General features: G+C 37.3%; 1 non-coding gene across 1 annotated transcript; it reads left to right on the top strand.

The window, feature by feature from the left end:
• Positions 1–6,534: 6,534 nt before the first annotated feature.
• TRNAY-GUA (transfer RNA tyrosine (anticodon GUA)) lies at positions 6,535–6,606 on the top strand. The gene has a single exon. It is a non-coding gene; the product is annotated as a tRNA-Tyr (tRNA).
• Positions 6,607–15,916: the final 9,310 nt, after the last annotated feature.

The raw sequence follows: 15,916 nt of genomic DNA, 5'->3' as shown, positions 1-15,916 counted from the left end.
GTATTCTCAAATCTGTAATCCTATGTCAGTAGAAAATTCTCCATGGGCATTCTGAACTTGTGCATTTTTTGTGAACCGAGGCAATGACAACTTCTCTTTTGGGAGAAATCCGAATCAGTCTCCTCAGTATTGGCATTCCTATAACAAAACCAACTCAGTCTGTCCATATCATCTGTTTCTCTTCACATCACCCCATGGGATTGGAGCATGGGAACTGGCACAAGAAAATACTGGTACTTTTGGTACTTCAATTGCCATGAGTAATAGACTCATGTATCTACGCTTACATGTATCATGTAAGCGTATCATGTCTCCTGCCAGCATCCATGAATGAGAGACAGACTAATATGTTAGCTTGTAAGGAAAGTAAAAATCAGATCTGTTGACTTAAAAAATATTCACAACCTAAAGTTTTAGAATTATGTTTTATTCAATGAGCATTTTTATGACTTCAAGCCCAGGAGACATCATCATAAGCAGCCCTGGGAGAAATGCTTTGAGAAGACAAGAGGAGGAGCCAGATTATACAGAAGTTTTGCAACAAATGGCAGGTAGACTGAACATCAAAACATTATTGTTAATTAAAGAAAATCATATATTGCAAATTAAGGAATTTAGCACTTATCCTACATATGGGGAATCCCAGGCACGGGGGAGCCTGGTGGGCTGCTGTCTCTGGGGTCACACAGTGTTGGACATGACTGAAGTGACTTAGCAGCAGCTACATATGGGAAGATGCAAGAGTCTGGGCTCACTGAAATCTTTCATAGGACCTCACCTCTCTGGAGACCAGTATCCTGTATTTTTCATATCCTAAACTCCCTTTCCTCAGGGCTCCCTGTAGGAAGTAGCTGCAGTCTGATCGCTGCTCAGTTCAGTTAAGTTGGTCAGTCATGTCCAACTCTTTGTGACCCCATGGACTGCAGCACTCCAGGCCTCCCTGTCAATCATCAACTTCCCACGTTTGCTCAATCTCATGTCCATCTAGTCGGTGATACCATTCAAACATCTCATCCTCTGTCATCCCCTTCTCTGCCTGCCTTCAGTTTTTCCCAGAATTAGGGTCTTTTTCAGTGAGTCAGTTCTTCCCATCAGGTGGAAAAAAATATTGTAGTTTCTGCTTCAGCATCAGTCCTTCCAACTAGTATTCAGGACTAATTTCTTTAAGGTTGACTGATTTGATTTCCTTGCTGTCCAAGTGACCCTCAAGAGTCTTCTCCAACACCACAGTTTAAAAGCATCAATTCTTCAGTGCTCACCTTTCATTATAGTCCAACTCGCCATCCATACATGACTACTGTAAAGGCATAGCTTTGACTAGATGAACCTTTGTTGCAAAATAATGTCTCTGTTTTCTAATATGTTGTTAGGTTAGTCATAGCTTTTCTTCCAAGAAGCAAGCATCTTTTAATTTCACGGTTACAGTCACCATCTGTAGTGGTTTTGGAGTCCAAAAATATAAAGTCTGTCACTGTTTCCATTGTTTCCCCATCTATTTGCCATGGAGTGAAGGGGCTGAATGCCTTGATCTTAGTTTTCTGAATGTTGAGTTTTAAGTCAGTTTTTTCACTCTTCTTTTTCACTTTCATCAAGAGGCTCTTTAGCTCTTCTTCACTTTCTGACATAAGGGTGGTATCATCTGTGTATCTGAGGTTATTGATATTTTTCACGGCAATCTTGATTCCAGCTTGTGTTTCATCCAGTTGGGCATTTCTCAAGATGTACTCTGCATTTAAGTTAAATAAGCAGGGTGACAATATACAACCTTTATGTACTCCCTTTCCGATTTAGAACCAGTCTTTTGTTCCATGTCCAGTTCTAATTGTTGCTTCTTGACCTGCATACAGATTTCTCAGGAGGCAGGTAGTCTGGTATTCCCATATCTTTAGGAAATTTCCAGTTTTTTGTGATCTACACAGTCAAAGGCTTTGGCATAATCAATAAGGATAAGTAGATGTTTTTCTGGAATTCTCTTGGCTTTTCTATGATCCAGTGGATTTTGGCAATTTGATCTCTAGTTCCTCTGCCTTTCCTAAATCCACCTTGAACACCTGGAAGTTCATGGTTCATGTACTATTGAAGCCTGGCTTGGAGGATTTTGAGAATTACTTTGCTAGCCTGTGAGGTGAGTGCAATTGTGTGGTAGTTTGAACATTCTTTGGCATTGCCTTTCTTTGGGATTGGAATGAAAACTGACCTTTTCCAGTCCTGTGGCCACTGCTGAGTTTTCCAGATTTGCTGACATCTTGAGTGCAGCAGTTTCATAACATCTTTTAGGATTTGAAGTAACTCAACTAGAACTCCATCACCTTTGTTAGCTTTGTTCACAGTGAAGTTTCCTAAGGCCCACTTGACTTCACATTCCAGGATATCTGGCTCTAGGTGAATATTCACAACACTGTGGTTATATGGGTCATGATGCCTGCTAGATTTCAGGTATTTTTCTCCTTCCTGAGAGCCCTTAGGGCTCACCAGCTCACAAGGAAGGCTGTTTCTCTGATGACTGTGACATTTTTGTTCACTGCTATGGCAGGAAATATTCTGTTTCTCAGACCTCACACAGTTCTCCATTAATCTGAAAATCTGAAAGCAATCTATCATTTGTATAAATATATATATACACATATATGAATAGTAGAATTCCTAGTATGCAATAGACAAAATAGGATGTGAATTTATCTTGCAATGATATCTGGACTAGACAACTTGGGTTAAAATATAAAAATGGGGCTCCAAGAGGTAATCTTTTTTTAATATAAATTTATTATTTTAGTTGGAACCTAATTACTTTACAATATTGTATTGGTTTTGCCATACATCAACATGAATCCACTGTTTTAAAAGATAAAAACATTATTCCAAATGTAATATTAACTAAAGAGAAAATTATATAAATTCAGTGATCAAAAAGTTACAGGTAGTTATTTTTTAGAACATATGCTATTAATTAGGAATGTAATTCTGATACTATCTATCTTAAATTAGGGTAGTGTTGCAGCTGTAAAAACACTTTAATGTAGTGGAGGGTAGAGACTGGGATGGGGATCTGCCAATGTTCCTAATTTCCTAGTGCATGCAAGCACTTCAGTATACACCTGCTCTATTATAGCATGTGCAGCATGGATACATATGTATTCTCCTGAGATTCAGGACATTTGAGTTAATAGTGTGATCTTCAAGCTTTAGAAACAGGTGTGCACTGGGTGCTTTTTGGAAATGTTTAGGAGAAATAAACTATTACAACATGCACAATATGTATCCCAGAAGTTTTTTAAGCAGCACTAAACAAGAGCTGTTTGAGTTGAGGAATTCACAAAAAGGACAAGGGCTAATTTATCACTAGCATGCCAGAACATGGCTTGGTAAGATGGTCAGGTACATTCTGGCTCAAATATTTCACTTTTCTAATGGTATTCTCTTCAGTAGCCTTTGAGATGTATTCCTTATCTACACAGTGACTTGATTTATGACTTACAGAGATACTGTGTATGGTGGTAGGTTGAGTTTTTGATGTGTTGTATGTTTGTAGAGCGGAGATAACTGTTACATTCATCTAAATTGCCACTTCAGTATTTTGATTGTGAGAAAATCAGTGTCCATTATCAGACAGTTATCAGGCAATATGTCTCAGGAAAACAGTCTGCATATAAGCAATATGAAACATATATGAGACATAATCATGTGTGTGTGTGTGTGTGTGTACACATGTGCACACATGTGGGAATTTAAATGTCAAACACTCGTTGTTGCTCACAATGCTAGTAGGAGGTTGAGTCTGCCTTCTGATGGTGCCTGAGTTTCCAGGCCACTAGTATGACTTGCTGTGGTCCAGGTAATTTATTGTCATCTATTAAGCTCTACTCTGTTTCTCACATGTGTCTCATGAGAAGAAATTCAACCTAAATTGGATGTGCACAGAGATCTTGAACCTAGACCCAGAAATCAGTTCCACTACATGCTCTTGGTCAAAGAAAGTCATAGGCCAGCTCAGATTTTAAAAATCCCAGCTCTAAATGGGTTTCCATGATGACTCAGTAGGTAAAGACTCTTTCTGCAGTGCAGGAGACAAGAGACATGGAGTTCAATCCCTTGGTCAGGAAGATATCCTGGAGAAAGGCCTGGCAATCTACTCCAGTATTATTGCCTGAAAAAGGTTACCTTCCTGACTCAGGGATCGAACTCCAGGTCTTAAAGTCACACTAGAAGAATTGATGCTTTTGAACTGTGGTGTTGGAGAAGACTCTTGAGAGTCCCTTGGACTGCAAGGAGATCCAACCAGTCCATTCTGAAGGAGATCAGCCCTGGGATTTCTTTGGAAGGAATGATGCTAAAGCTGAAGCTCCAGTACTTTGGCCACCTCATGCGAAGAGTTGACTCATTGGAAAAGACTCTGATGCTGGCAAGGATTGGGGGCAGTAGGAGAAAGGGACGACTGAGGATGAGATGGCTGGATGGCATCATGACTCGATGGACATGAGTCTGAGTGAACTCTGGGAGATGGTGATGAACAGGGAAGCCTGGCGTGCTGCGATTCATGGGGTCGCAAAGAGTCGGACATGACTGAGCGACTGAACTGAACTGAAGTGGCCTGACAAGCTCATCCTAAATTAACTGACAGCAGCTGGCTCATGCACAGCTCTAAATAGCATTTCCTTAAAAAGGACTGCTCCACACTTACTATATGATCATTTTGGCATTCTCCAATCAATACATGTAACTATCAGAAGAAGCTTGAATGATTATTTACACTTCTATATTTTATTTATATGTCTCTATCTTCCTAGAGGAGAATCAATAGCATTAATCTTTGTACTCTAGCAAATGAAATATTTCAAATCTATGGTTGAAAATAGATCAGGTGGAATAAATAAAACACAGCTAATTTTATCATTTTTATGAACATATGTGAAAGCATGCAAAATGAAACAATATGCATCTGAATATAACAGTTCTCATTTATTAACAGAAATATTTTAAAAGTCATTAAATATTAAATATTCTTTCAATTAGCAAATTATTCACTGTAATATATATCACCAAAGTTTCTGTTTTTAAAACATACCCAGGCTTTAGGAAATAAAGCCAAATTTGTTAACTGTTAGTTTTATTCTAATGCCTGTGCTTTATCCTACCATGGAAGATGAAATAAATTATTCAATTTAAATGCAGGAATATATTAATAAATTCTGATCACTTCTATTCTGTGAATCATCTCTTTTGCATTGTAAAAAAAAATTAAAGTCTCTCCCAACTCTGAATAATTTATATACCTTCCTCAGTGCTAGCAGCAGCATAATGAATGCACTATATTTCTGGCAAGTTGAAGATTCTGTTCACAAAGTGTGGTACACTTTTTTTAATGGAGTTCCATTTGCTTTTAAGTTATCTACCTACTAATTGTCATCTAGTCTGTCATCCAAGCAGTGTAAAGTTTTATCTTTTTTTTTTTTTTTCCTTCAAATTTCTGACTGGCCTACATGTTCTAGCAAGCATGCTGAGTTACTTCCGTCATATCCAACCTTTTGTGAGCCTTTGGACTGTGGCCCACCAGGTTCCTCTGTCCTTGGAACTCAAGCAAAAATCCAAGCAAGAACACTGGAGTGGGTGGTTGTGCTCTCCTCCAGGGAATGTTCCTGATCCAGTTATGGAACTCCATGTCTTAAGTCCCCTGCATTGGCAGGTGGCTTCTTTACCTTTAGGGCCACCTGGGAAGCCTGTATGTACTAGATTCTCTATCAAGATTAACCAGGCGAAAATAAAACTTAACTTTCTAAAAAATTCCTCTAAATCAAAACACTACTGTTTAATACTAAGTGTTCTGGAAGTGGACTCCTAGATTTTTATTCTGGTTCTGCTTTTAATAGCTGTATGAACTTGGGCAAGTTGCGTTTTTCCTCTAAGATACGGCTTCATGATTGCAATAGTAAAGATTGTTAACATTATAGGTTTGATACAGGGACGAAATGATGCAAAGATCATAAATTGATTAGAACAGTGCTTAGTACTTGGAAATTCAGCTATAAATGTAGTTATTACTAGTAAATAGAATGTATATTTTCACCAGTGCCAAAGTAAATGTTAGTACTTTACTAATATCAGAATGCATGTTGATTAGAATATTATTTTATATAATTGATAGTTTTAAAGCAGAAAAAAAATATTGTTATTTGATTTGATTACAGTACACAATGAAGCAATGAAAAAAGTATCACTTGCTTTGTGTTTCCCACATCCAACACAGATATAACTGAGCCAAGTGTATACTTTTACTTTATTTCCTAACGAATTCAACCTGAAAAAGCAAAACTCATGTTCAGTGTAACTAAATGTTATTAATAACACTCAAGGAACTAAAAGTGGGAAAAACTTATACAGGCATACACATAGGAGTACTGGGTTATTTTCATTAGCTGAACTACAGTGTAAAACCAAGTGTAAAACTGCTGAGAAGGCAGAATTTGGTTTTGATGGGAGCGTGGAGAAAGCCAAGCAAAGGTGTTATCTGGTTGTTTGGGTAGAGGTCTTCCTTGGGCTTCCCTGGTGGCTCAGATGGTAAAGAATCTGCCTGTAAAGCAGAAGATCCAGGTTCAATCCCTGGGTTGGGAAGTTTCCCTGGAGAAGAAAATGGCTACCCACTCCAGTATTCTTGCCTGGAGAATTCCATAAACAGAGGAGCCTAGCGTGCTGCCGCATGGGATCACAAAGAGTGGGTAGCCTTTGTCGGGTCACATGGGGCCACGTGGGGTTGCAAAGAGTTGGATACAACTGAGCAACTTTCACTAGCACTAGCACTTCCCTGAAAAATGACCAGTTCCCCATCTAAGTAGCCTGTTGGCATTAGTTTGGCTATTAAAAATACACCAAGTTCCAAAGAAAGAAATTACCAGAGCAGAGAACACAGAAAACAAATAGCTTTTATTTATTTATTTTTTCCTCAGAGGGAGGCCAGCCACTGCAACAGGGGGCTAAAGCCACAGTGTGCAGGGAAATGAAGCTCTAAATCAAGGACTGCAGCAGTGTAGGTTAGCAAACTGCAACTGATATGCAAGTACGAGGAAAAGCTAAGAGTGATGGAAAGAACCTCTACAGCAAGACTTCAACAGCAATCTTGTAGGAGGAGAAATCAATGATAAAGGAGAGAAAAAATGTTAATATTTACATTATGATGAAGAAGAACTAAACATTTATTGATTACATTGGTAATATGAGCACTGGTTTACTAAAAAGAAGGAAGTTGGTATCAACATTGAAACATAATTATATGAAGAGGTCATTCTGGGAATTAAGTCACATTAACCTACAAAATCATCTGAAAACTATGTAGGTTGCTTAAAAAGATGACATGAATCAATTAATGACTCTATAGCTAAATATATAATATTTATACATATAAGGATATAAATGACTCCCCAGTGTTAAGGATACATACTTGGAAATGTGTGTCATTGAAGTAATTCCAAAAGATTTCTTTAAATCTTGTATGATATCCTATGTATAATTACTTTGCATATTTCTTATATTTACTGTCATTATTACCAAAATATCATTCCTTTGATAATTCATTCAATGTATATAGATTGACAAAATCAGTGTCTGGTTTTTATTATTAAATAAAATTTGAATAATACCTGTCTTTCTATCTAGCTGTTTTGGTAAATGGCCTCATAACAGAACTAGTAATAAGAAAAGGGCTTAGCCAGTCTAACTTGCTGATAGTGACAATTTCCAAATATATTTTTGTGGATTTGGAAATTATTTTGAAATCATTACAGTGATGTATTTAATACCCTGGCTTGACTAATTTGAGACTAAAGAGTATTTTAAAACAAATTGATGCAAATTAAAACAAAAGGGAAGATACTTTTCAAATGCCAATTTATTAGCCACTATCAATAATGTGGAAATATTTTAATATGCATCACTTCTTTTTTCTCTTTATTCCTACATAGATTAAATTAGGTCACATTTAATATTGCTCTTTTGTCTAATAAATATGTAAATGTCATGTATTTATCAACAACTGTAATTCAGAAGTATCAGTATATCAGAATCTGATATTAGACTCATTTCAAAAACTTACATTAGATAAGATTTGACAGCTAATTAAGACCCAGGTGTCTTGAGAATGCTTGTTTATAGAACCCAGTGTTTCAAGCTGATGTGTTTGCATTCATCCTTCTACTGCTACTTAACTACTTCCTCAGTGTTGATGGAGCATAATTAATACATCATTGCTCTGAGGGCTGACATGGACTATTTCCTGTGTCAGGTAAATACTTAGGCATTCATTCTACTGAAATTTTAGGTTTTGATTCATTACTGAAACTTATCTTCCTTGGTTAAAAAGGAACACATTTAATAATTTTATTCTGTAAGACAAAATTATTTGTAAGATTTTTTTTTGCTTTATAAACCATTCTCATATTTTAATTTTTGTATATATACATATATATATTTTAAATTTTTCACCTCTACCAAGTTTTCTTTTTAACCTAAGTTATCATAATAACTATATTATACAATTGTTCCAAGTCAAGTAATTACTAAGGAATTGAGATAAAAATAATTTTAATAATAGTTTCCTGATACCCACTGGAGTTTCAGCTTTAGCATCATTCCTTCTAAAGAACACCCAAGACTGATCTCCTTTAGAATGGACTGGTTGGATCTCCTTGCAGTCCAAGGGACTCTCAAGAGTCTTCTCCAACACCACAATTCAAAAGCATCAATTCTAGGTTCAATGCAGGATACAGGATGCTTGGGGCTGGTGCACTGGGATGACCCAGAGATACGGTATGGGGAGGGAGGTGGGAGAGGGGTTCAGTGTTGGGAACATGTGTACACCCATGGCGGATTCATGTTGATGTATGGCAAAACCAATACAACATTGTAAAGTAAAATAATAATAATAATAATAAATAAAATATGAACAAAAATCATCAATTTTTCGGCGCTCAGCTTTCTTCACAGTCCAACTCTCACATCCATACATGACCACTGGAAAAACATAGCCTTGACTAGACAGATCTTTGTTAGCAAAAGTAAAGTCTCTGCTTTGAATATGCTATCTAAGTTGATCATAACTCTCCTTCCAAGGAGTAAAAGCCTTTGAATTTCATGGCTGCAATCACCATCTGCAGTGATTTTGGAGCCCCAAAAAATAAAGTCTGACACTGTTTTCACTGTTTCCCATCTATTTCCCATGAAGTGATGGGACCAGATACCGTGATCTTCGTTTTCTGAATGTTGAACTTTAAGCCAACTTTTTCATTCTGCACTTTCACTTTCATCAAGAGGCTTTTAGTTCCTCTTCACTTTCTGCCATAAGGGTGGTGTCATCTGCATATCTGAGGTTACTGATATTTCTCCCAGCAATCTTGTTTTCAGCTTGTGCTTCTTTCAGCCCAGCATTTCTCATTATGTCCTCTGCATATAAGTTAAATAAGCAGGGTGACAATATACAGCCTTGACATACTTCTTTTCCTATTTGGGACCAGTCTGTTGTTCCATGTCCAGTTCTAGCTGTTGCTTTCTGACCTGCATATAGGTTTCTCAAGAGGCAGGTCAGGTGGTCTGATATTCCCATCTCTTCCAGAATTTTCCTCAGTTTATTGTGATCCACACAGTCAAAGGCTTTGGCATAGTCAATAAAGCAGAAATAGATGTTATTTGCTGGAACTCTTGTTTTTTCGATGATCCAGTGGATGTTGGCAATTTGATCTCTGGTTCCTCTGCCTTTTCTAAAACTCTGATGCTTGGAGAGATTGGGGGCAGGAGGAGAAGGGGATGACGGAGGACGAGATGGCTGGATGGCATCACCGTCTCGATGGACATGAGTTTTCATGAACTCCGGGAGTTGGTGATGGACAGGGAGGCCTAGCAAGCTACGATTCATGGGGTCACAAAGAGTAGGACGCGACTAAGTGATTGAACTGAACTGATAACTACCATCATTTCTGAGTTCTGTTCAGTTTTCTAAACAATTTATCTGACATATAAAAGGCAATAGAGTATCTTGAGTAACTTGTACTTTTATGTTGACAATTGAAGTGATATATTGTGCTTTCTCTCCAAATTCGGTCTACAAATATGCTTGTCTAGATAGATGTTTCTTCTTCTTCAAGATGAATTTATTGATATTTTTTCAAAATCCCATTCCTTTCAGTATCCACTGGGAACTTGCTCCATTCATTATCCTAAGTGTTTCATGTTTCTTCATTTGTCTCATTTCTATTGGCTACCTCATAGCATCTCATCCACACCGTTTCTGCTATTACAAAGATAAATAAATAACAAGCACCATTCATTTTGGCTTTGATCCTCTCTAAATCTTATGGCACATGTTTCCTTCCTTCCATAGAAAGTTTCTAGAAAGGATAGCTTATATTTGTTGTTTCCACTTCATCATCCTAATTCTTTTCCAAAACTATATTTTTCCCCCTTCTATTTCTATTTTATATGAACTGATCTTTTTAAAATTATTAATGGCCATGTCATTTCTAAATAAATGACATTTTTTTCAGTTTTCACACTTTGGCTCATTAATATACGTTAGTCTCTTAGTTAACATTCCCAGACTATAGATGCATTCTCAAGAGGGGTGATAACTTTCCCAAGAGAGCAATAAGTTGGCTCTCAGTGTGAGGGTATTGTGAAAAACACTTATGGTCTTTTAAAAATAAATCATATGTATGAAAACAGTACATTAACACATTTATAGTACATATGTGATATGAAAATTTGTTAAAGTTATTAGTGAAAATATTTGTCTAAAAGCCTTTTTAGGACTTCCCTCTTTGTCCAGTGTTAAAAACTTGCTTGTCAATGTGGGTGACATGGGTTCCCATCTCTGGTCTGGGAAAATTCCACATGCCATAGCAACTAACCCATAAGCAGCAACTATTGAGCCTACGTGCTGCGACTGCTGAGTCCACGTGTTTACCATCAGGGCTCTGCAACAAGAGAAGCGACCCCAGTGAAAAGCCTGAGCATGGCAACTAGAGAGTAGCCCCCATTTGCCACAACTAGAAAGAGCTGCAAACAGCAATGAAGACCCAGCACCAACCAAAATAAATAAATAAACAAAAATATAAAAGTTCTTTTAGCAGGGAGCTAAAACTGGACTGGTGGTGGTTCAGACAGTAAAGCAGTCTGCTTACAATGCGGGAGACCTGGGTTTGATCCCTGAGTCTGGAAGATCTTCTGGAGAAGGAAATGGCAACCCACTCCAGTATTTTTGCCTGGAAAATCTCATGGATGGAGGAGCGTAGTAGGCTGCAGTCCATGGGATCGCAAAGAGTCGGACGTGACTGAGCGACTTCACTTTACAATTAAAAAAAAAAAAAAAAGTTGAGAAACATTGTTAACCAATTAGGAAACACTCACAAAGCACCTTTTTTTACTGGTTATTTACGTGTCTAGAAAATCCTTTCCCTGTATACCTGCACAGTCTAGTTCTCCAAAAATATTTACAATTACATCTTGCATTATTTTCCTTGCCATTTATTTTTCTTTTTACCAGTAACTGCTAACACTTTTGTATATTTATTTTTGTCAAGTTTCTTTCCCTTTCATTAAAATACAAGATCCAATAGTAGGGACTTTATCTTTTTCTCAGTTTATTTTCTAAAATCTAAAACACTGTAGGCCATAATAGTTAAACACAGTGTACATTTGTGATTGAATGGGTTGGCTGAAAGATAATGTCATTTGATGTTGGCAATGATGATAAAGGGCAGAGAGACCTAGGCTTTTAGCTTATATAAATACTCAAAGCATTACAGCTATCAGTTGAACTTTGTAATGCTACATTTATCTCTCCATCCATCACTGTGGAGAGTCTGGGATATCGCACAAATCTGTGGAAGGGTTGATTGAATTCATTCATATTCTATGTTGCTTAAAGCAATGTGGCTAGAGATAAACATTAATGGACACATCCTGAAGAGCCCTCTCTCTCATTAATTCAGGAATTAGGGATTGCCATGAACAACTGACAGTCTACAACATGTTCTTCAAACTCGCAGAAGTCCTATGTCTTTCAAGATTACCCAGATGACAGACCACATGTCTTGCTTGCCTTATTCAAAGAGTCCATTTGAATGTGTACAAAAAAAGAACTACCTCTTACCCCCTTCCTGATATTTCATTCTTAGTATACAGAAATCTATCAGTATGATTATTCTGCCTCTTCTTAGTTTTACTTACTCAGAAACCTTGTTCATTCAAATCTTACAGAGATGGATTCATATATTCATATATATTCATATACCTGAATCATATATTTGAAAATGATAATGTGCTTACTCAGTTCACCTGGACTCTCATCCTCTTGAAAGCAGGTCTGCTCATGGCCAGCAAAAACATTCCTGTGTTACACTAAGACAGAATTTATCTTATTTGTTTCTATGTTGTCTTGGGAATGAGTGGCTATGTATGTCTCTAGTTGCTCAGTCACGTCTGACTCACTGTGACCCCATGGACTGTAGCCTGCCAGGCTCCCCTATCCATGGGGATTTTTCAGGCAAGAATACTGGAATGAGTTGCTTGCTATCCTTCAGGGGATCTTTCCAACCCAGGGATCAAACCCATGTCTCCCATATTGCAGGCAGATTCTTAACTGTCTGAGCCATCAAGTTTGCCTAAGTAAGCCTACTTAACAAAAACCCCAATCCATACCCTCTATCAATCACAAACATGATATTTTGGCCTGAATAGTTTTGCTTTTCTCTCAAATATGTTCAGAACTGGGCAGAGAAAATTTATATTAAAAGCCTTCTTGACTACTCCAATTTTTTTTTATTCCATAGCTTCTTTTATTCACTCATTTATTCAGTTACATATTTAAACAATATTTATTGAAATTACTAGTGAGAAAACTACTTTTTCTGTACTGTTTTAATACCAAGAAAACATACCATTGTGCCTTTCATGTATAGGGAAGTCTTTTGTGCTGCAGAAACAGAAGCATTACTTCTATATTAATATTGCAATTGCACAACAGCCTGAGTATAGAGAAAACACAGACCTCCCAAGTGAGTGTTCTGGCTTATAAAGCAAATGTTAGGCCTTCTGTGAATGTATAGATTCTACTTTATGGCAAGGATTCATTATAATGTTCAAATTTCTGGCTAAAACATCAGCACTCATAATCAGAAGAAGAAAGATTGCTGGCCTGGCCTACTAAAGTAGTTAAGATACTTGATTGTAAGCAACAGAAACTAACTCATGGTAGGGAATTTGTGTCCAGTTCCAACACTGAGTATAATGCTCTGTTTTAAATAGAGACTCTGAATAAGGTTTTAAAATTGTCAGGATGCCTCTGATCTGTGATAAAATAGGCTCCTCCTATACCATACACAGTTTCAGCCATATGTTGATGTTTTTTCTGGATCCCATTTCTAAATTTCAGAGAGAATACCTGATTAGCCCAGTTAGGAGCAACTTTTCTCTCTTTTCATCTGTTGCATCCAGGAAACTGAATAATATGGTAGAAAAATGGAACAATCTCCTGTGTAAGATAAGCATTTTTTTTGACTTGGAAACCAGAATTGAAAGAGACATGTGTACCCCAATGTTCACCACAACACTGTTTATAATAGTCAGGACATGGAAGCAACCTAGATGTCCATCAGCAGATGAATGGATAAGAAAGCTGTGGTACATATACACAATGGAGTATTACTCAGCCATTAAAAAGAATACATTTGAAACAGTTCTAATGAGGTGGATGAAACTGGAGCTGAGTATACAGAGTGAAGTAAGTCAGAAAGAAAAACACCAATACAGTATACTAACATATATATATATATGTATATATATGGAATTTAGAAAGATGGTAACAATAACCCTGTATGTGAGACAGCAAAAGAGACACAGATGTATAAGATAAGCATTTTTAAGAGACATGTTGCTGGTCAGAATTACTAGTAGGTCTCTTCTACACAGAGAAGAGAGAGAATTTAGTGAGCATCCATCCTAAAATTTTGTTGTGTAGTTGCTAAGTAGTGTCTGACTCTTTCAGGACACCATGAACTGTATTCTGTCAGACTTCTCTGATCATGTGATTTCCCAGACAAGAATAATGGAGTGGAGTGTCATTTCCTTCTCCAGGGGACCTTCCTGACCCAAGGATTGAAACTGTGTCTCTGTCTCCTTCACTGGAGGTGAATTCTTTACCACTGAGCCACTGATTAGGTCTCTTCTACACTGAGAGTATGATACACATTAGTAACTGTTCATCTTAATATTTAGTCTTGATCTTTTGAGTAAGCTTATGAGTATTTGCATATTCATGGAAATAGAAAATTGTGTTAACCAAGTTAAAGTAGTTATGGCAATAAGGGAAAATCAGCCCTCCAGTATCATTTAGGGGCAATTTGACCATTCCTATTACCCTTTTCTCTGTATGCCCATTTATGTTTCAACAATTGATTATTTGGTGATTTTAATCTGAAGCATATTAGTAAAATTTTTCCAGTGTGATTAGACCAGAATTAATGTGTATTGACAATAAGGCATATCACAGTCTTTATAGACTGGGACCTAGGGACTGGAGTCAATGAAAAGAAGGACACAGGGGACCCAAGTCTTGAGTGAATCAAAGGTGCTTTATTTGTAGCAGCATGTGCTTATCATATATCTCCATACAAGGAAGTTTTAGACAGCAAAAATAAAGTTGAGCAAAAACAAAGCTAACTGAATAACAATCATCACAGGGCCAGAAGATAATCCATATCCTGAGTAATAGGGACTTGACTGAACAGATTATATTAAAGTAAAAGGTCACTGAAGGGAATCCATGCATGAGCTCTGTCTCATGACCTCATTCCTGAGAACTGCGTGCAGCTCTGCTCGTTCCTGTTTTCCAGAAACTGATAAGGAACAGAGGGCCCTTGAGAAACAGCACACAGAAGAGGAAAACAACATATTGGATTCCTTAAAGTTGAATGTCCCCTGACAAAGGTATTAGCAATGAGCTGAAATGTGACAGGTTTACAATGTTAAAAAACTATACAGAACATTCATGTCACTGTCACTCACTTCCTTTATTTATGGGATCTTCAAGAAGAAGGGAAAGGGATAGAGGTACTGTTGGTAAGCTCAAAATTGAATAAATGAAAATAACTACAGGATATACATATCAGTGTGTAAGCAATGTTTTCCCAGCATTTTCTACAACCTGCCATTTATTAATGATTTGTGCTTTCCCTCTTGTTGTTGTTGTTCAGGCACTAAGTCATGTCTGACTCCTGGTAACACCATAAACTGCAGTACACCATACCTTCCTGTCCTTCACTATCTCCCAGAATTTGCTCAAAATTATGTCCAGTGATGCCATCCAACCATCTCATCCTCTGTCACTCACTTCTCCATTTGCCTTCAAGCTTTCCCAGAATCAGGATCTTTTCTAATGAGCTGGCTTTTCCCACCAGGTGACCAAATTATCTGAGTTTCAGTTTCAGCATCAGTCCTTCCAATGAATATTCAGGGTTGATTTCCTTTATGATTGACTGGTTTGATGTCCCTGCAGTCCAAGGGATTCTCAAGAGTCTTCTCCAGTACCACAGTTCAAAAGCATCAATTATTTGGTACTTAACCTTATTTTTGGTCCAACTCTCTCATCTGCACCTGACTACTGGAAAAAAAAAAAAAAAAGCTTTAACTAGGTGGACATTTGTTAGCAACGTGATGCCTCTGCTTTTTAATATGCTGTCAAGGTTTTTCATAGCTTTTTTTCCAGGAAGCAGGCATCTTTTAATTTCATGGTTGCAGTCTCTGTCCACATGATTCTGGAGGCCAAGAAAATAAAATCTGTCACTGTTTCCACTTTTTCTCTACTTTCCATGAAGTGATGGGACTGGATGCCATGATCTTAGTTTTTTGAATGTTGACTTTTAACATTTTAACATTAACA

This window comes from Ovis aries, chromosome 16, assembly GCF_016772045.2.
Source record: "Ovis aries strain OAR_USU_Benz2616 breed Rambouillet chromosome 16, ARS-UI_Ramb_v3.0, whole genome shotgun sequence".
NCBI classification, from domain to species: domain Eukaryota; kingdom Metazoa; phylum Chordata; class Mammalia; order Artiodactyla; family Bovidae; genus Ovis; species Ovis aries.
Note: the sequence above shows the minus strand (reverse complement) of the source record. Positions and strands in the feature narration are given on the sequence as shown.